The 20510-nt window shown below is 41.6% G+C and overlaps 1 protein-coding gene and 1 long non-coding RNA gene across 7 annotated transcripts in view; both read left to right on the top strand.

The window, feature by feature from the left end:
- The window catches only part of LOC115638087 (uncharacterized protein KIAA0930 homolog), a 137385-nt gene that overhangs the window by 722 nt on the left and 116153 nt on the right, over nucleotides 1–20510 (top strand). The window lies entirely within an intron of this gene.
- Nucleotides 6–18994, top strand: LOC115638135. The gene is made up of 2 exons (XR_003997398.1): nucleotides 6–276; nucleotides 18127–18994. It is a non-coding gene; the product is annotated as an uncharacterized LOC115638135 (long non-coding RNA).

Consider the following 20510-nt stretch of genomic DNA (forward strand, 5'->3'; position numbering starts at 1 on the left):
AAGAAAGTTAGCCCTTTGCCGGGCGCCTCCTGCAGCCAGCGCGCCCCGGAGCGAGCGCACACGCGGGAAATGCAGGGGCTGTTCGGCACCTCGCCCCGGGCTCAGTCTCCCCCATCTGATCCCAGTGCTCGTGCGGCATGCGAAGCCCTCCCCTAACCATACTAGCCAGGACTCCTGCTAACGGCTGGGGCAGGTTAGAAAGGGCAGCGCTTGCTTCTGATCTTTGTAGGTCCCGGTTAGTAGTGAGTCTGTTGGTCGGTGGAGCATTTCCTACAGGTACAAAGAGGCTGAGGGGGAGGGGGAAGGGAGTGTTTCTGGTGGCTTATTACTATGGCCCCAGTATTGAGTAATTCCTTGTGATGCAATAAGGTAACAGGTTGGAATTACTATATGTTGTGTAGTGTGTGATTTCCCTAGGCTTAGTATACCACACAAACCTGATCCGTCTGTGAACTCCCCTACCTCCAGTCCCCCTTTTTTCTGTCACTGGGTGGTGGTCAATGGAAACCGAAAGTCCCTATTATAAGAAATGCGTATCTGCTTTTGTATATGTATTGGTTAAGTGATGAGATAATCACATCCTGTAGAAACAATCCTTTGCAATCTGTAAGAGTCCGAGAAATAGCATTTATCTTCTTATCTCCTTGGAAGAATGGAAGCTTTAAGATGAACAAAGCTAGCTGTGTGCCATTGCTTTCCAGACTGCAGTGGGAGCAGGAGCCCTTTTTTCATAAAAAGCCTGTAGACTAAATCAAAGTCTGTTGGTTTGTAATATACTGCCAGCCATAATTGCTACTGGGAACCTGTTGTGTGCCCTAGGGATATTGTTTTGTTCCAGAAATGGGCCTAATTTTAGTCTAACTAGGCTAAGAACTAAAGAGATCAGTTCACTCTATTGTCTGAAATGCCCTTGGAGGAAACTGGTTCAAAGGCACAATGTGGATAAACTATTTTTTTTAAATAAAATAAATATTATTTTTCCTAGATTTTGGAATATAAACCAGATATGTACTTTTTCCCCCCCCTGGTTCTTGAGATCACATGGCTGTCAAATGATTGATCCTTTTTATATAGCTTTTTTCCCCTTATGAATCAGACACCTCCCTTTTCTGAGTAAGTGGTTTCATACTGCTTGCCAGGGTCTAGTAAGAACACAATGACTTTTTTTAATCAAAAGATTTTCTTCCCTATTTTTAGCTACTTAGTATTGACTATGAAGTAAATATTAAAAAGAGCTAATATTACTTGAGAGGAAATAAATATTGCTTAATCCAGTTACTGGGGAAATGTGTTGTGATTGTGAAATAAGAATCCAGGGTTGAAATCTGAGTAACCTACAAACCTAAATGCAGTGAAATTCTTCCTTAACCCAAGTCTTTCATATTATGAAATCATTTGAATCTGGTTACGTTAATGGATAGCAGCTATAACCGTACAGTATTGAGTAATAAGACTGAAAGAAAGAACAGCTGCTATTCAACAGATGTTCCTGATATGCAAAACTATGGTGGTTTCTCTGCAGCTTGAGGTCTTCAAACCAATTTTGAGGATTTCAATAACTCGGTCCTGGGTTAGGGGTTGTTATAAAATTGGATGGGTGGGGTTCTGTGGCCTGCCTTGTGCAGGAGGTCAGACTAGATGATCAATTGGTCCCTTCTGACCTATGAGTCTATGAGTCTATTTCAACCTTATTTTAAACCTAGCTTGATACGGTATTTGTACCTTGGCCCTGATCCGCTTATGAGCTCCATGTGGTTGGACCCATGTGCCAGTATGTAGCTCACTGCAGGATCAGTGCTTTAGATTGTAAGTCTCTGAAACATTCAAGCCTTCTTTTATTTCCAGGTGGCCTAAATGTGGTGTTGACCTTCCTCAGCACACATACAAGGCCCTAACCCTCTCCATTTTTAAGTCCTTCTTAAATACTTACTACTGTTGTGCTACTTATAGTGAATCTCCTTGACTTGCATTGAAAATCCCTTTTGCGTTCCTCTTCCCTGACCTCTGTATTACCTGTGTGTGCATCTGCCCTTATACTGTGATCTCTGTGGGGCAGGGATCATCCCCTATTGTATGTACAGCCACAAATAAATAGGAAAATAATCATTACTACATGTTTCTACAGCATCTAACATAATGGGGCCCCAATCCCTGACTGTAGCCTCCAGGTGCTACTGTAATAGAAATAATGGACAGTTACTGATCAGCATTTGGTGTTTTGCAGTTTTTATTTGGCCTATGTATTTATTAGTAGTATACAGTTAAAGAGATACTACTAATTAACTTTGGGCCTGATAGTTAAATTTGTTGAAAATGGGGACTTATAGTAATAAAAATGTTGACTTTTTTTTTTAAAGTTGTAGCCAAAATGCTGCTTTTTAGTTGGTGGGAGGGAGATTGAAACATTTGCAATAGTATGAATCTCAACACCATGATTCTTTAGCACTGTCTTGAGAGAAGTTCCATTGTGTGAGCTTGGGCTGATCAGATGAATAGCACTTGCTGGGAATTTTTTAGCTAAATGTTTTATAATCAGAAAATGCCAGTTCTTTGAACTGTAAACCTATCTTGGGAAAGGGTCAGTTTTGACACTTTTTTTTTACTTGAAAAAAGTTTTGCGAGGGAGGGGGAAGGAAAGAGTTTTAGAACTAGTGAAACTCAATGTTTTCCAAACAACAAATTCCAGTTATCTGGCTTGAAATGGCTTTTCATTTCAAAATTTAAGGTAATTATAGTATAAATAAATAATAGTTGAAATCAAAATGAAACATTTCAACTGATCCAAACCAAAAATGTTTTCAAACTACCTTTGTGAAAATTTTGGAGATTGTAACTTTTCATCCCAATTCGAAAACCATTTCCTGCCTAGCTCGTCACATGAGTAAGGGTACAATCGTGCAAGTTAGCATGTGAGGACTAGTTAGTATAATGTTAATGGGAATTGTGCAGCTCAATCACCATGTTGAAAATGTGACCATACCAATAGAGATACTCCTGTTATGTCTAGATTTGTTGAGAGAGATGACAAAGTTATAACCAGAACCTCTCTATCGATGTATATCTTTTTCTAGGATATTGCATTTCTGCACTTTACTCCAGCCTGCAAAATTATAGTCAGACAAACAGTGGGAAGACTCTAATGGCCTACAAGTATAGACCTACAACGTTGCATGTTTGTGATGAAATAGCCATGACATTGGACCTTCATCGCCAGGGCAATGCATGAGCTAGCCCAATCTTCCATATATATTGCTGCTCAAAGCTTAGAGAATCTCATCAGGATGCAGCAGGAAGAAGAGAGAATGGATACTCAGTGTACCATATTGTATACTGAGTTTTCTTATATTGCAAAGCTTGCTTGCACAGGACACTCTTAATTTCAAGCACCGCAACTAGTTGCTTGATGTATGGCATTTGTCACTAACTATAAACTAGTTCCTGTTCTTTTTATTTCTATTTTCCTTTATTGCTTATGAACCCTTCCAAAATCCCAGTAGAAATCTCATAAGTGAAGAACTTAGACTATTTTAAGTGTAATCCCATAATTTAAAAGCTCAAGAAACTAGTTTTAATGATCTTCCATAATAAAAGCCAAATTCTGCTCATTTTACTTGTCTGTGTAGTCATAATGGGCTAGATCTTCAACTGCTATAAATCTGTGTAGTTCCACTGAAGTCATTTGGAGGTAACCCAGTTTACCCTGTCTGAGAATCTGATTAATTGATTTCAGGGACTAATTCCTGAAGGCTTGATCCTGAAAATTGCTGAGTGCTCTTAACTCCCATTGACTACAATGAGACCATATAATAACTCACAGAATTGGACTCTTTCTTTCTCTGGCTGTGTTAAATGGTGTCATTCATTGAAACTAAACCTTTTTCAATTTTGAGTTGGATTTTATTGCCAAGTTTTTATAGTGCAAGTTACTTCTTCCTAAAATCTTGCAGTTGGTATCAATTTTCATTAGACATCCCTAAAACAAGTGTCTTCCCCCATATTGAGGGGAATCCATCCCTTTGTTGTGTGAGTGTGTTGCTCTTGAAAGTGTGGCAAAAATAATCACACTGTGTAGTAGAGATGATGATGTCACTCTAATTACAGTAGGTCTCAAATGGCTGTTAAGGCGTTATCCAGTCACCGAGTGTATTCTACTACCACAAGGCTCGCTATGAAATGGAATTCACTACAGTGTTTCTGTGGCAAAAAATCATTTAAAAGACTATAAGACACTTGCCCTGTGTTTTACTTTGATATTAAGGCATGAATGGTAGCAGGTTCTGCCTCAGCTTCTTTGATTAAAAGTTCAGAGTGAGTGGAGGGGCATAAATCTTGTATTCTTTCTTTTTGGATCTAGTCAACAGGAGCACAAAGTTGAAAAGTTCCATGGTTCATGTTATCTGTCTCCTGTCTTTCTCTCCCTCTTGCTCTGCTTATTCTCCTTGAAAAATTCATTTGCCTGCAAACAAGCGTCTGAGGACACACAAATGTTTTGGGTTAGAGCTCTGGACTGGGAGGGTTCGATTCCTGTTTCACCTATGGCATCTTGTGTGAAGTTGGGTAACATGATTAACTTCTCTGTGCCTTGCTGTCCCTCTAACAATACTTATCTTACAATATGCTAAAGAAAGTGCTGCATTTGAGATCCCGAGGTAGAAGGTGTTGTTTTAGTATAAGGTAGCATTATAATTAAAATTTCTTTTCCTAGGAAACAAGAAATAGACATTTGAATAATGTAATGGTGAAATGCTCTGTTGCTGACCAATAATAGACCTGTGTAATATATAGATGATCAAAGGTGGGAAAGGCCCAAGGAGCCAAAAATACTATTAACTGCCCCTTTGCCTCTGTTGATATGTATGCTTGGATAATCCAGAGAGCCATAAAAAAGCAACAGCAAGCAATAATCTAAAATAACTTCTCCCAGAGTACTAAATCTTAAATGTAGCAGGGCCTAGAAGAGAAGCTGCTGGATCAAGCAGTGGGCCTGCTCCTGCTATTGTCAGGGACTAGAGAGCCCTTCCCTTTTCTGTGTCTCCTGCTAACTGAGGGAGGAGCAGAAGCTCTCCCATACACTTCTGACTCACGAGGGGAAAACAGGATAGGGGGTTACAGTGGCAAAGCGAGAGGGTATGTGCTTGGCTTGGTGGTGCAGGTGATGTTCTTGGAGGCTTCAGAGAAGCATCTGAAAGTCCTTAAAATTGCCTGTCAGCAATGTATGAAGTTAGTGGGATGATTCTCTTGCTCAAAAGTCAGGCAGGTGCTTAAACACCGTGCTGAATCAGGGCTTGAATAAGTAGATCTTTGGTCTCATTCTGGAATTTGGACGCTTGCATGCATTAAATGATAGGCTGTTAAGATATATGAGTGTTGGGAAAGAAGGGAGTGAGTGTAGAGTAGGTTAAAGACAAAGGGAACAGTTGGAAGAAAACTTGATGAAATTGAAAGAAACAAGGGGAGGTAGAGAAGGAGATGAGGGCAGAAATATTGGCAGACATGCCAACTCTTGTGAATTTATCACAATAATGTGATTTCTAAGTAAAATTTAAGCCTCACTCATGATCTCATGGTAGAACTCTCAAATGTCAGGATTCTAACATTGGAGAGTTCTATCGTGAGATCATGAGTGAGGCTTAGTTTTACTTAGAAATCGCTGTCAGCCTCCTCTGTCCCCGCTGCCGGGGACTGGCAGTAGCCAGAGCCTGCGAGGAGGGGCTCCCATCAGCTCTGGGTGGCTGCTTCCCTGCCAGCCTGGGGAGTAGGAGAGGGGACCCCACTGATGAACCCTGAGAGAGGCAGAGTTGAGGTTGGAAAGGCTGAACTATGGCCAGGGTGCTGAAGTGAGGAGGTGGGGGCTGATAGGGTGGGGAGCTCTATTGATGGTGGGTTCCGAGCAGAGGGGGTGAGTGCTGTGAGGGTGAACTAAGGCAGGCAGGGGGTTCATGGAGTAGGGAACTGAACTGAAGGGTGGTGATGATGGGAGCTGGAGGGACTGAATTGAGGAAGGGTTGTGTGGGGACAGAACTGGTGAGGGAGCTGGGAGACAGGATTAATTGTTGGGCAGGAGATGGGTAGATGTGGGGGTGAGAGCTCCTGTAGCAGGGGCCAAAATCACCTTATCCAGTACATGTTGGACAGTGAGCAACACTGATTGTCACATGCACACATCCTGGGTATGAGCAGGGGTAGTTCAGAAATCAGGAGACTGACCTAAAATATGCCATATAATCTTTCTCCCCCCCCCCCTTAAATGTCGTCTTGATTTTTTGGGTCAATCTCCTGATTTTCGGGGAGTCCATCTGATGATTTTTGATCTCTTGAAATTGGCAATCCTGTATTGGGAATGGATGGAGTTATACAGTGCTGGGAAAAGTGAGAACTCTGAACTTAGAACTCTTAGACGCTTTGCAGAGCCTAGGACAGATTTACACCTTATGTACCCCAGGCACAGCATCTTCAGTGCCCGCCCCACCCCCATGCCTATAGCTGACCTCCATGTTGTCTATAAAACATGAAACAAAAAGAAATATAAACAAGGCCTCCCCAGGAAGGCATGAGACCCTCTGCCACATACAGCGCTCTTAGCTTGAGCTGGGGCCACTCGCCCCAGGCAAGGTGCAAAGGGGGACTGCTCTAGGCACCAGCGCAGCAAGCAGGTGCTTGGGGCATCCAATGGAGAAGGGCGGCATGTCCAGGTCTTCTGTGGCAATTTGGCTGCAGGGCCCTCAATCCCTCTCGGAGGAAAGGACCTGCTGCCGAATTGCCACCAAAGAGTGAAGCTGGAGTGCCGCCGATCGTGGCTTTCTTGCTTTCTTTCTTTTTCTTGCTGCTTGGGGCTGCAAAAATGCTGGAGCTGGCCCTGACTGTACCTCTCCCTAGGGTGAATGGTGCCCAGGTGACTTCTATCCCTCCTGCAGCCTGGCACAGGAGCCATGCTCTGGCTCTGCCCATGAAAGTGAATAGGGCGCTGGCCAAGTCCCTACCTCTTCCTCCCCGGCACGGGGCAGAGGCAGCAGGGCGGCCAAGATTGGAAAGGCTCTTGGACACTCCCAGCACCTTCAGCAGCCACCCCACCCGGCCATGGCTCACAGTGCCCCCAGGTGGGCTGACTCAGATGCTCACCCTGCCCCAGCCCCACACACTGGGTGGCCACCAACCCATGCTAGGAGCCCGGCCATCTGCAAGAGAGCTTGTATGCATTTTTAACCCTCCCAGTCCAGAGTTCTAACCCAAAACTGTTTTGTCTCCTCAGACACCCCTAGAACACTGGCACCCCAAAGAACATGCCTAATGTGTCTAACTGGAAATCTGGTCCTGTGCAAAGCGAGAGCCTAATTCTGCTCCCACCATTGCCAGTGCAGGATCAAGCCTTTTATGCAGGTTCCCGTCCAGCATAACATAGCATGACCCACCCTTTACTGCATCTTATAACCCTTCTTGTAAGAGTGCTATAAAAAACCTCCTGGGCTCTCGGGAAAGTGATTATATCTATTTGTTACGCTGGCTGCTGCGTTATGGAGCACAGTAATCCAGGGTACAACTCCAGGGCTGAGCTCCTAGGAGGTAAATAACCTTTTTATGGCAGTTCATTTAAAATTCCATTTCATTGGTTTATTGTAAGAGCCCCATTCATGCTGTTGTAGTTATGGGCCTGTCATGCTTTCCAGTGCACACCAATATTTTCAGGGAGTTTATAACTCAGCCATAAAAATTAGCCGCAGTTGGAACTTGACAGACATGGTCTCAGACCAATAATAAGATCATGTCCTTTTTTTTTGTTGTTTTACATATCTCTTGAGATGTTGGGTTTTGTGGTTTCTTTTCATTTTTTTTTCTTTTTCTTTTAAAAAAAAATTGCCCAAAAATAATAGAAATTTCTGGAGTGTTTTTAGGATGCTGTCCTGCACGACTACAACTCAATGACAAGGCTGTCAAAAAAAAAATGTAAACTAAATTAAATTTTACAGGTGATGAGCATGTATTGGAACCTGCCATTTTACTGTCCTCAAACATTTGGCCAATCCTTTGGCCCAGAGGAGGTGAATGAATATATACAAATCCCCGGTAAAAGCAGCTGAACCAAAGGGATGGTAAAGAACAGGGGCCAAGAAGACTTAAAAAATGGATGTTTAAAATTAAGCTCCTACGTTAATAGTGAGGCACTAAATAAATCAGTGACACTGTTTTCAAAAATGCTGAGCATCCAGTTGTTCATACTCGACTTCAATGGAAGCCGTTGGGTGCTCAGTCATTTTAAAAGTTAGGGTCTTTTTAGGAGCTGAAATACGAATCCAGGAGTTTAACTTTTTAAGGCACCCATTTTTTTTTAATCTTGCCCAGTGCGTCTTTTGCACACACCTCTATGGGAGTCTTCCAGCGGTATTTGGCACCTAGATGTTAGTGTAAATCTCATAGATGTAGCATGGAGGTGCTGGCCACTTCTTTGTAGTTAAGGATGAATTCCATTTTGCTAAAGCAGAGATTCAATCTCTTTATATTGTATTTTTAATCCAATATAGACTCATACACTTTAAGGCCAGAAGGGACCATCTTGATCATGTAGTCAGACTTCCTTCACATTGCAGACCAAGGCACCTGACCCACCCATTCCTTTTATAAACTCATAACCTCTGGCTAAGTTACTGATGTTCTCTGTAACTTGTATTCTTTTAAATCAAGATTTGAGAATCCATCATTTATTTTGGTTCAGACTTGCAAGTGACCTGTGCCCCATGCTGCAGAGGAAGGCAACCGCCTCTTTGCACCTCCCACCCCTCCGCCATCCCAGGATCTCTGACAGTCTGACCTGTGGGGAAATTCCTTCTTGACTCCAAATAAGACAATCAGTTGAACCCTGAGCATGTGGGCAAAACCCACCATCCAGACATCTGGGGAAGAATTTGCTCAGAGCCCTCCTTATTTATTGTCCCATTGGAGATATTTGTTACTAGCAGTCACAAATTGCTTACAGGGCATGTGGCCCATCTCATCATAACATCCCCTTCCCTAAATTTGTCTTGGCTGAAGTTGGAGGACATAGTGCAGAATGAATTTTCTCAGAATTTACAAGGCAGTCTGTTAACTCATAAAGCAATTAACATCAATTAAAAATGGTGTCCTTTTAAGAAATTCAGCATCTGTATCAACCTTTCCTTTGTCCTTAAGGACTAAACCGTTGTAAGGCCAGAAGGGACCACTGTGATCGTGTAGTCTGACCGACTGTATAGCTCGGGCCACAGAACTTCACTGAAGTAATTCCTGTTTGAACTAGAACATCTCTTTTAGCAAAACATCCAATCTGAATTTAAGTGTCTGTAATGGAGAATCTATCACAACCCGTGGTAAATTTTTACTGTGGTTAATTCCCCTCACTTGTCTAGCTTCAGCTGCAATGGAATAAATACAGAGAGGTGAAACTTTTCACATAGGCAAATTAATTGAAGTCTTGCACGTAGGCTATATTGAAGAAATTGGGTTGTAATAAAGCAAAGTTATTAATGACTGGTGTTCCAGTTATGATTGCAAAAGTCAGTGGTGGCCAGACTTTATGTGGCCCTCCTGTGTAAACCGAAGCACAACCTTGGGTGGGCCAAACAGATTCTACAAATTTAAAGTCACCTGTATTGATTTATAGTTCAGTTTGTTTCGTATGTATTTAGATAGGTTGTTTCTATGTACACATTTATGTAAACTAAAATAATGTAAACATGACAACAAAATGCTAATGAATCGGCCATTAGTATATTGTGTTGAAGCAGGCTGCTGATCTTACGAAATGCTCAGGTGGGCGATAGGTTGGGCACCCTGGTATAAGTGACAGAGAAAGTCAGGTCAGCAGCTCAGAAAACTCTTAAGTAAGGTCATTGTGATATCAAAGGGAAAAAGAAAATGAATCCGTTTAAAATCCTTTGGTGCCCCATTGGGAAATGACCCTGCTTTACTGCAGTGGGTGCCCAGAGGGAGAAAAATGTAGACCTGGGGAAAATTTTTCTGCCCAAACTTTTGTCACTGAAAAACACAAATGAGGGTTGAATGAAACATTATGAGAAGTTGCGTGGATTTGGTGAATTTTTTCAGGTTTTTTTTTTTTTTTTTTTTTCCAGAAATATCAGTTAACCATTCTGACATTTCCAAAATGAAACACTTTGTTTTTTTTCAGGCTAGATTCACAAAGAGGCGGAGGCACCATTCAGTAAATGATGGAAATGGTGGTGAGGCATGGCTGCTCCCCCCCCGTCTCCCCTCTGGAAATAGCCCAGTGGTTAGGACACTCACCTGATATGTGGGGGAGACCCAGGTTTGAATCCCACTTCTGGAGCAGGTCCTTGAACACAGATCTCCTGGTTCTCCCACATTGCAGGTGAGTCCCTAACCACTAGGCCATTGTGTATAAGGGAGCACTGCTGCCATCACCACCTCAGTTTTGTGAATCTAGCCCTTCATTTCCTTTGCTTTTATTTTAAAAAACTTAACGCCCCAAATCAGAATGAAACATTCAACCTGAAACATATTTTTCTAACTTTTCAATTTGCCAAAAATTCAGAAAAACTTTGGTTTCAGGCTGACCCGAAACAAATAGAAAGAAAAACATATTTTCAGAATTGCTAGTGAACTGAAAAATCAGTTATTCACAACTTCTAGTGAAGTGTAGCAAGCTTCATTCCTGCAGGAAGGTGCAATTTGCAGCTCCTGGAGGCAGCCAGGCTGAGTGCAACCCTTGGTCTTGCTGAACTATAACATGATTCCACAGAGCAGTTTGGTCCGGTCTACCCAGGAAAGACAATGTTATAACACACAGTCAGAGTGCTATCCCATATATGGTAGACTTTGCTCTGTAGAGGTGTCAAGTTGATACTGGGCAGACTAAAACAAAAATGAAATTAACCTACTTTAATTGCCAAAGGTGAGTGAAATACAAATGCATCCATGGTGAAAAATAAGTTTTGTTTTTGTTTTTTTTTTCAATTCTTAAAATCAGAGGTCTGAATAACAGAAGTAAGGACATTTTAAGGGAGCCTTGTGTATTCCTTTTTAAGAACATGGTTTTAAAATTCTGGTTTTGTAGGTTTAGGTGATTGTCTCCTGGCCTGCTGTTGTAATATTATACAGGAGTTGAATGTCTGAAAAGTATAATACTCTCTCCCTCCCTTTCCAAAACCAATTGAAGATGAAGTGAAGGTAATGGAATCTGAATTGCTTGAGGAGTTTACATAAATCGGGGGAAACATACTCAGGGAGGTTTTTAAAAAATATATCTTTAAGGTGAATGTGTCACTTTGCAAAAAGACAGAAATATATTACTGTTGCTTAACTTCCACTTTAGTAATAAACAGAAAGTGTCTCCTTTAATATCTCCTCGCTATAAATGTAGGAGCCTAATTTTAAGCATCCAGTGCAGGAATAGAATGAGAGCATAGCTGTTGGTGCTTGTAGCTGTACTGCACTTGATACATACCCCAGAAATACTGTTTGCACTACTATCTTCCTAGCTAAAGCTAATTGTGTCTGTCACAAAACACAGTGTGATGGGTAGTTTTGTTTCTCAGCATTCGTACAAAACATTGCAAAAAACTTTCTAATATAATAGAGTGGTCCAAAATTCAGAGCTGAGTTGGAGAGGGTGTGACTACATCTTTGTCCAGTGCCCTCAGTAGGTAGGTTAATCAGGTTGTACTTTGTAGTCTTTCACCCTTTAACTTAGTGATATGAGCACTATATACTGGATTGGGACTGGCACTGATTTTGGTGCTGTGTGGTAGCCTCAACCTCAGGCAGTCTTCCCTCTGGAACTGTTCATTGAAAATGATGGCTTATGTCCTCTTGTGCCTTTAGCTGATTCTCCAATAATCCTTGGACTAGGTATAGATCAGTCCAGACTTTCTTGTACTTTAGTATTTTGGCATCATCTGAGCCTTGTCCTGGAAATCTAGATGGGATTAACATGGAACCTGCTCATGAACAATGGCAGATTGACAGTTCTGGAGACAGATTTTCATTTTGTCCAAAGAACATGGATAACATGGGCCAGAGTAGAATCCTACGTTGCTTACATGCATCAGCCTTGATTTGGAAGGACTGTCTCCAATAGTGAGAGGGTGGTTCATTTTCCATGTCCACTCAAAATGGTCCCTCTCTGCTGACACTACCAGAAACAAGTGCAATCCATGGTGGTAGTTTGTGATGTAAACATATGCTCTAGGAGCTGTACTCAGACCACTGACTTAAGTCATGATAATCAAATAGCTTTCAGATAAGTGTCTTTATTCTCACTTATTACTGACCTGAGTTGGGTTCAAATGCATCACTTTTAAGTAAGACTCTGCATAATATTTATCACCATAGATCAGGGGTCAGCAACCTTTCAGAAGTGGTGTGCTGAGTCTTCAGTTATTCACTCTAATTCAAGGTTTTGCGTGTCAGTAATATATTTTAATGTTTTTAGATGGTCTCTTTCTATAAGTCTATAATATAGAACTAGACTATTGTATGTAAAGTAAATAATGTTTTTAAAATGTTTAAGAAGCTTCATTTAAAATTAAATTAAAATGCAGAGCCGCCCCGGACCGGTGGCCAGGACCCGGGCAGTGTGAGTGCCACTGAAAATTGGCTTGCATGCCGCGTTCGGCACCCGTGCCATAGGTTGCCTACCCCCTGCCATAGATTTTCTGTGAGCCTGGCTTCTTAACTTCAACTGATTTTCAAAGTTTGACAAACCCATACCTACTGCAACCTCTTTTTCATCTACCTCAAAGAACAGACGTGGTGACAGCTCTTCTAGAGTCATAGATTCCAAGATGAGAAGGGACTATTGTCATCATCTAGTCTGACCTCCCTTCTAACACAGGCCATAGAACTTCCCCAAAACAATTCTTCAAACAGATCCTTTAGAAAATATCTAATTTTGATTTAAATATTGTCAGTGACATATAATCCACCACAACCATTGCTAAATTGTTTCAATAGTTAATTGTGCTCTCTGTTAAAATATATACTTCATTTCCAGCCTGAATTTGTCTAGGTTCAACTTCCAGCCACTTGATTGTGTGTGTTACACCTTTCTCTGGTAGACTGACAGGCCTATTATTAAATAATTGTTCCCCAGGTAGATACTTATAGACTGTAATCAAGCCACCTCATAACCTTCTCTTTAAGATAAATAGAGCGAATTCTTTGAGGCTATCACTCTAAGGCATATTTTCTAATCCTTGATTCATTCTTGTGGCTCTTCTCTGAACCCTCTCCAGTTTATCTACATCCCTTATGAATTGTGGATGCCAGAAGTGGACACAGAATTCCATCAGCAATTGCAGCAGTGCCAAATACAGATAAAATAAACTCTTTTCTTGTACTTGAGATTCCCTTGTTTATGCATCCAAGGATCACATTGGCCCTTTTAGTCACAGCATCACACTGGGAACGCATGTTCAGCTGATTATCCACCATGACCTCCAAATCTTTTTCCAGATTCACTGCTTTCCAGGATAGTCTCCCGCTCTCAACCATCCTGTTAAGTGTTCTTTGTTCTGAAGTGCCCTCAGAATTCTTATGGTCAGTGGTGAGTTGATATTCTTTTCCCTGTTCAAATGGATATGGAGGATAATTGTATGTGGAAGTAACATCATTCTTTTCAGTGAACATATGACCTTATGAAAATATGCTAATGAATGTGAATATAATGTAACTGGAATATGCTTCATGCAAAATGTCTCTTGTGTCTTTACAAAGCTTATAATCTACTGAATGTGGTCATTCTATTTGTATGTATGTATCATTCTGTGTGTCCGAAACTAGAAATATGAAATATAACTCTGAGGGCCTATTGTAATTATGCAGAGTGTGGGCCATTAATGGTGATTTGAAATCTTGATGGCTCTCCTCAACCAGGACAATTGACTATGGATGGCTTTGTTTGCTTGCAGGCCTTCCTGTAAGTCAGGCTGGGAGGAATGAAGGCTTGGAGTCTTACAGTGACATGTGATCATGTCACCTGAACAGGAATCCATCTTTAACCTGGTGCTTTTCCATTTAGAAGAAGGGGTGGAAACCCAGAGAGGTACAAAGGATTCCTGCCTTGTGCAAAGCTATACAAGGGAGTGGAACAGAACAAAAGGGGCTACAATCATGAGAAATCCCTTAGCTACCACCTGAGCTGGAACAAGGGCTGTACCGGGGAAAGAATTGTGCCCAGACTAGGAAGGCGTCCAGTCTGTGATAGAAGCTTATTGAAATATCTGAGGGTGAGGGTTTATCTGTATTCAGTTTTCTTACTGTATTAGGCGTAGACTTTGTTTTATTTCATTTTGCTTGGTAATTCACTTTGTTCTGTCTGTTATTACTTGGAATCACTTAAATCCTTTTTGTATTTAATAAAATCACTTTTTACTTATTAACTCAGAGTATGCATTAATACTGGGGAAGCAAACAGCTGTGCATATCTCTTTATCAGTGTTATAGAGGGTGAACGAGTTATGAGTTTACCCTGTATAAGCTTTATACAGGGTAAAACTGATTTTATTTGGGGTTTGCCCCCATTGGGAGCTGGGCATTTGAGAGTTGGAGACAGGAACACTTCTTAAGCTGTTTTCAGTTTAGCCTGCAGCTTTTGTGGGACATTGTTCAGACCTGGGTCTGGGTTTGTAGCAGGCAAACGTGTCTGGCTCAAACCAGGCAGGGCACTGAAGTCCCAAGTTGGCAGGGGAAATGGCTCAGAGGTAGTCTAAGCACATGAGTTGGCAGCACCCAAGGGGTTTTCTGTGATGTAACTCATCACAGAACAGATCCAGTCAAGTGTATCTTAAAGGGCTTTGGGGAATTGTTTTCATTTTCCATCAAATTCTCAGTTCTCTGTTCCATAAGGAAGAGTATGCAGTGTAATTAAGTAATCTGTTTAGAGATTATAGGTTTATTGTCTCAGAAGAGTCATTCATGGTTAGCTATTGCCTTAGTGAATCTCTTCTGACCAAGGTGAGTCTTATGAAACAGCAAACTCATCACAATGCAACTTATAGGTCACGCTCTGTGTAAATGAGGAGATTCATATACAGTATAATCTGAGTCCAGCTTTACATTGGCCATAGAACTGTTTCAGGGGTTGTTTTTGTGAGAAAATTCTTTCTAATTAATGAAAGCCTGAACGGAGTGACCCTTTCTCTTAGAACAAGATTGACCAAACATTGTGCCACCAAAGCACCACATTGGCGTACCAAACGGCCACATCTTATTTTCATACAATGGAACTGACTACAGGCATTTCCATCTTTTAATACAGAGAGCACATGTCCCATTATACAGTGCCCTTTCTTGGTCTCAGTGGCTGGGGTGCATACTGGAATTTGTAGTTTCCACGTAGGCTGCACTTCTGTATTAATGATGTGAGCAAATTATTTTAGATCTCCATGCCTCGGATGCCTCTGAAATGTCTGAGGATCTGAATTGTTGCTATTTAGCTTTTTGCTTGTTATTGGAAGACACATGCTGGGTTGATTTCAGATATTGACAGTCAGGGTTCTGAATTTGTTGAATTTTAGAAATCCTGAATAAGAACATAAAGAGCATATATTTGTCCCTTTGACAAAAGGTGTAACTCCTGTTAGTGCTAATGAAAGAGTAATTCCCCATATACTTTGCTTTAATTTAAAGAAAACTTGTCAGAATACTGTAACATGCCCTGAAATTGTGATGGAATAGTCCATATTTGGTGTTCCTTGTCCGTTGAACTGTTAGTAGGAGATTGTATCATAACTAGCCTAACAAACTCGATGAGTGTCACAGGCACTAGGCCAGTGTAGGAGGTGGTAGCTGGAGCACCAAATCAGGAATAATAACCTCCCTCCTCACCCCCCTCAAAAAAAAAAACAACCCCAACTAGGGTGAAGTTGATTTTTATGATTCTTGTTGACCCATCTAATTTGTTTTATTTATTGTTCATTTCTTTTTAAAAGCAGCACTTCTAGATTATCCATACAGATGGACCCACTCTGAGAATATGGATCTGTTTGGGGTTGTCCAGATCTTCGGTATTGACTTAGGCTAATCTTGGGCATGATATTTAACAGGGGATGGAACAAAAGTCTTTCTGGTCTGGTTTGTTCCAGATGATGCTGGGGAAATTAGGCACAATGCTGATGCTGAGCAGACCTGTATGTCTATTGGGACACTCCGTGCACCCCTGTATGTGAGGCAACTACCTTTACTGTGAAGTTGGACCGGGACACCATTTCAATTCAATAACCTGATTATTGGCAAAACTTGAAAGAGTTTTCATGCCAAAGTGCAGGAGAGGTTCTGTCTGAGGGAGGTATAGTCTATAAATCTGGGGCCCATAGTGGCATTGGTGTGTTTTCCCTCTGTTGGTTTGTCATTATGTCAATTATTTTGTCCAGTGCTTGGTTGCTATGCGCTGGTAGCAGCGCAGAGGGAGTAGAGAGGAATATGTTGGTGAGAGTCCTGTGAAGACAGTTCTAACTACAGAGAAGAAAGATGGTCTAGTGGTTAGAGCACTACCCTAGAACTTGGGAGACCTGCATTGAAGTCCTTGTTCTATTACAGATTTCCTGTGTGGGCAAGATCCTTAGCTGTTCCCTGACCCCTGCCCTACCTCACAGGGATGCTGTGAGGATAAATACAGTAAGGATTGTGAGGTGCTCAGATATTCTGGTAATAGAGGTCATGCAAGTACCTGAGATAGATAAGATGGGCAGAAGGGGAGGAATGGCCACAAGCAACAAACCAATGGCAACTAGAGGAACGTAAAATACTTCAGCACACCAATCAATATCTGAATTCGCTTCTTAACACAAGGTGCCCCTAAAAGTCCTACTTCCATCTTCCCATCTTTCAGCAAAAATAAAATAGGAGTGGCAAGGAGTGAGTAAGGGCAATTACTAAGTGCCATCCTTCAGGATATATCAGCTTGCTGCTACTGTACTCTCCGTGATCGTGTGATGTGCCCCAGATTGAGTGCTATGCCTGGGGGTCACAGTACTGGTCATGTAATATTCAGTGACTAGTCACAAAGGCTTTGGAAATAAAAGATCTATATTTCAGTGCTTCGTTAGTCACTGAACTAAATGGGAGCATTCAGTTCTGCATTCTTACTTTAAATTCTAAAGATAAAATCAAAAGGTAGTAACATGAAGGTAATTACAGAGAGGATTTAAAGAGGCACTTTTTGTAGTTTGTCATGCTACCAAAAAAAAACAACAACCACCCCAGGGTATTTCCCCTGTGCTTTTGCTGAAAATTTGTCTGAATAAGAGCATCCTTCTTCAACCTACATGATCCAGTTTGAGCCCACAATCGTTGCAGAAAGGCAGTGGCTTCTTCGTAGTCAAAGTTGCACCTAGGTTCCATTTTCTAAATCCCATATTGTTAGCCCCTTATAACTTTACCTGGTGTAGCTGGTGGTAAGGTATATTCAGGTTACGTAGGTAAAATATAAGCATTCATTCATGCTGAAATGCAAGGGGCTGCAGGCCCTCAAGCCTGTAAGACAGATAGGTTGGCCAAAATAATCAAGGCCTAAGGCCTGAATTTTGGTTGACCCAAATAACTAACTGATGAGTGACCTTAAAGTCACAAGATAAAATGTTGCAGGTGACAGATTTGCTAAATGGTGAAATAAGAAACTACAGAATCCCAATTATTATTTTGGGAGATTGCTAAGAAATGGGTCAGTGAAACTTGCAGATATCCAACTACAATAATGCTATAGCAAGTGATTAACCAATATGCTAATGAGTATGATGCACATAATTATTTAGCCAACAGAAACTAGGAACCCCAACATGAGTGGGGTGTGGAAGTTCAGATAAGGAAAAGGGGTTGAATGCATCATGAATATACATAATAGACAGTGGTTGTTAACCAGTTTTATAATGGGTTACTCTGCCTGTCCATGTGCTGGGGGATAGACTAGGACACACGATACTGATGATTTCCTGTTGATCATCTCACCTGTTTCAGGGTTCCCCCACACAGGCTATGTCAGTAACGCTGTTGTTGGACATTCTGTATTATCTTTCTGTCTTTTGTTATCTTGCAGTGTATGTTGCCTTATTTTGCTGAATAATCAATTTGCTATTAAAAGAACATGTAATAAGAGTAGGCTGGTTCTTTTGTGCTTCACAGGTCTCATTCTGATGACAACCATGAGAATAGCTGATCTGCAGACTGAACCCTCTCCGGCTACTGCATGCTAAATTGTGCTAGTAAGAATTAAGATCTGAACTATTGATCAGGCCACACATGTAACATTTGTTTAGCCTGGAATTATCAAACTTACTTTGAAAGGAAAGGAGAGTGTTTCTGCAAAACTCAATTAAAATTATTCAAAGATTTTGAATGACGGGTACTTCTACATGTACCCTGTTTTGAAATGACTTTTGTCTTCATATAGCACAATGACTTGTTACTTACCCTTTCAAGCTTCCCAAATACTTAGTCTTTTTGAAAAGTCATACAACAGCAGCAGGTGGAAGAAAACAGGCTGTAATTAAGCAAGTTATTTACTTTGTGCTCAAAATTCTTCAACAATCTAGTTTCCATTTATATTAAAGGGAGGTTTTCTCACCATTGACCTGAGTGACAGCAGGATTAGATGCCAGGGTCAAAATTTTCAAAAGTGACCAGTGATTTGGGGTGTCAGTTTTTGGGTATCCAAGTTGGGGCACCTGGGCCTGATTTTTCTGAGGTTGATTTCAGCTGTAATTGTCAGTTGCCTAATTTTTCAGAACACTTACAATTCCAGCTGAAACCAGTAGGAACTGAGCTGAGGTATCTCACCCCAAATCAGTGGCCACTCTTGAAAATGTGGTTTTGTATGTATGTGAATACTGCATTTCAGACAAACTATTGCTGTGTATCAGTTTTGTACTACAAAAGTGCCTAGAGGCCTCAGCCAAGACCTAGCCCTCATTGTTCAAGGCACTGTACACGCACGAACAAGATGACCTCTGGTCAGGGCTGGCTCCAGCTTTTTTGCTGCCCCAAGTGGCAAGAAAAAAAGAAAAACCCAATTGAGCTGCCACTGAGGATGAAGACAGGCAGTGAAGGACCCACCGCTGAATTGCTGCCAAAGACTGAAGCGGGCCGATCGAGCTGCCGCCCTGGACGTGACGCCCCAACAACGGACAGAGTGCCGCCCCTTTCTGTTGGCTGCCCCAGGCACCTGCTTCCTTCGCTGGTGCCGGGAGCTGGCCCTGCCTCTTGTTCAAAGAGCTTATGCTGTAAATGGATAAGGTAGACAAACGGTGGGAAGGGAAACAAAGACACCGAGGGGTGCTGTGATTTGCCCAAGCTCACACAAAAGCTCACTGGCAGGGCAGGGAGGAGAACTCAGGTCTTCTGTATCCCAGTCCAGTGCCCCAGCCCCTGGATCACAGTGCCTGTGTTCACTCAGCCACCTCTGGAGGCGTGCAGAGTCTTTGCTAAATTTGTCCAAGTCCTTTTCAAATGCAAGTCAGATTGCATTTTAAGAGTAATGAGGCTCATTCTAACTGAAAATGGAGAATGTGTATCTAAGCAGCTAACAAACAGTAACGACTGTTTCATAATAGGGGCTCTTAAAATGCCAACAGAGCATAGTAGTGGTTTTAGACCCAAGAAATTCTCCCCAGAATTTGCAGACTTAGAATGGGAAAGGGATCAGCACTCGAGGGCAGGCAGTGTTGTCTTTCTGAGTGGTGTTGATGTGGCACAGATGTCTGTTAGATTACCTTTTTTAAACCATAGGATCACTTCCACCAACCAGTTACTGGGGATTTCTTTTTCATTTGTTTGTTTAATATGCAGCCCTGTGCATTGTTTAGGCTTCAGAGATACCATCCCTTCTCTGTTTGCCTAGACCGACAGCAGCACAAAAGGGTTGCACCCGTGCTGTCAAGGGGATTGTTGGATGCTGTAAATAACCATAACTCTGCAAGCTGCAGTGCTGTGTCCACTGGCCAATCTTATAGATTCTTTCTTCTGTGATGGGTTCCCAGAAAGGTTAGGAACTGCTTGAGGAAATATCTTCCTTGAGTGTATAAGGCTTGTTGAAACAGGGAACCTGTTATAAAAGGCACAGTAATTTTGCAATCGAGAGGAAGTCTGCAACGGCATTTCTTGTGTCATACAAACATCTAGACTTGTGTGGGCTAAATCTTTGGGGACAGATTCAAGACTCAATTTGTCAGATATTACATCAAGCACCATTTTATTGTAAGTCAGGATTTTCAAAAAGTGACCCAACCTGAGACACTTGAAAAGGGACCTGATTTTTACAAAGAGCTGAGCATTCTTCCAACAGACCTTCTTAAATGTGTGTCATGGGACACCCAAAAATTGAGGGACCCAAAGTTAAGTAACATTTGAAAATCTAGGCCATAATTAATATAAAATGTGTTTATGCTGGATCAAAATGACGATCTCTAGCAATCTGTAGGTGCAAGAATTCTATTTCCCCAAACTCTGCGTACTGGACTTAAGCCCAGGCAGTGAGAGAAGTCTTTTTGAAACTTAAACCTATATCTGAC

This window comes from Gopherus evgoodei, chromosome 1 (assembly GCF_007399415.2).
Source record: "Gopherus evgoodei ecotype Sinaloan lineage chromosome 1, rGopEvg1_v1.p, whole genome shotgun sequence".
Classification (NCBI taxonomy): Eukaryota; Metazoa; Chordata; order Testudines; family Testudinidae; genus Gopherus; species Gopherus evgoodei.